This window comes from Hyaena hyaena, unplaced genomic scaffold, assembly GCF_003009895.1.
Source record: "Hyaena hyaena isolate Hyena2069 unplaced genomic scaffold, ASM300989v1 scaffold_1386, whole genome shotgun sequence".
Lineage (NCBI taxonomy): Eukaryota > Metazoa > Chordata > Mammalia > Carnivora > Hyaenidae > Hyaena > Hyaena hyaena.
In genome coordinates, this window is record NW_024082019.1 from 72,669 (window position 1) to 74,632 (window position 1,964).

Here is a 1,964-nt window from a genome sequence, read left to right on the forward strand (position 1 = left end):
CCAAGAACAAATTGAAAAGATGTGAGAAGAAGTCACTATCAGAAGATATTCTCAGGATGGTATCAGGTTTTAAGTTGCAGAGAGGGATCATAGCCTTCACAGTGAGGTATGTAAACTAAACTCTACCTGAAATCTATTTGCCTCTCTTATATTTGTTGATGATTTTATGAGTAGATAATGTTGGGGAGGAAGACCTTACTCTGCCCTGCAAGGTCCAGCTAGCTGGACTAAGAATCAGATTGACAGGAGAAAGTTTAACAGGACAAAATCAAATTTAATACGTATATGTACAGTGAATCGACACAGACATGAAATTCCAAAGACAGTGAGACAACACGAAATTTATATGAGCCAAGGTAGCCTCAAAGGGTAGAAGACCATTGGCAGGAAGGTAAAAGGAGATGTTCTGAGAAACAAACGTTGCCCTATTGATACAGATAAGGTTCTTAGGTAAAGAGGAGTCTTGGTTAATAGTTCTCTTCCTGGTACAGACCCTCCTCCTTTCCCATGTAAATTTAGGCATTTGAGGACTTGGAATAGAGCTTTTTCTGAATCTTCTGGGTATTTTTTTTTTTTTATTACTTTTAACTCAAAATAATGTTCATGCCAAAGTAGCCTATCTTGGGGCAGGCAGCCTACCCTTGGCCCCTACAATGGCAACTTTTTCCCCCATTTTCCAGACAATAGAGAGGAGTAATTTGACCTGCTGCTTAATTTATCAAAATATTGGTGGTGATAACATCCTAGCTAATGGAACAATAAACTAACCAAAATTTCCTAAATAATGACTATCTTTTTCATTAGAGGTCACTTCTCCCCCTTTTTTTTTTTAATATTTTTTATTTTTATTTCTAGGAGAGAGAGAGAGACCGCGTGAGCAGGGGAGGGTCAGAGAGAGAGGGAGACACAGACTCTGAAATTGGCTCCAGGCTCTGAGCTGGCAGTCAGCACAGAGCCCGACGCGGGGCTCGAACCCACGAACCGCGAGATCATGACCTAAGCGAAAGTCGGACGCTTAACCGACTAAGCCACCCAGGCGCCCCTACTTCTCCCCTTTTTCAAAAAAACAATTTTAGTAACAAACCAGTGGACTTTTCCCCCTACATTATAATTAGCAATGCATTAGCAAAAAATGTTGTGGGAGAAATTTTATTAACTCTGTCTATATTTTTCTGGGTCTCACCACTCACTGCTGCGCTCATTCTGGATATTAGTGTGAGTGCTCTGAATGCTCTCAGTGATGATTCTCCTTTTCATTTGCTGCAATAGAAATGTATATAAGAGTGGACATTTAATCAATTGGTGGTTAATGGAGAGGAGGATACTGACCTTGTAACTTACACATTCTTTCTGTTATCTCCTGAGACACGTGGGAACAAAAAGGGTATAGGAGACAGTTCCAAAGTTGAACCCCAAGTGCCTGCATTCTTGAGGAAGGTTTCTGAAAACATGTAACTAGAAGAAGCACTGTGATTATAATGTTACATTATGGGAGTGATGATTTCAAAGGGCCGCTAATCTGGAGTCTATATTCTTTCTGGGAAGAACTGTAGAAACATCTAGCACTTCTCCTTTCAGGAGTCTGGAACAAAAATATAACAGTTTGCTCCCTAAGGTTGCCACCCAGGGTATTTTAGTTGTTCATAATTATGTTCAGTTGTCAGGGCAACACAAATTTGAATTTCCACCCTCTCAGGTCCTAGCTATGTGATCTTGGTTTACTTACCTGAGACAATGGAATCATGTCACCAACTTTTGGACCATAGGAAAAGTTATATAAGATATTTAGTTTAATTCTTGATAACATGAAAATGATCTGAAAGTGTAGCTCTGTCAGCATTTTCTGCAAATCATCTCTGCTTCTTCAAAGATAGAAAAGGTGTAATTCTCCCAAATGCATATAGTGATACTGATTTAGTGGACAAAAATATTAAGTAGATGATGAAAGGAGATGAAATTACTTG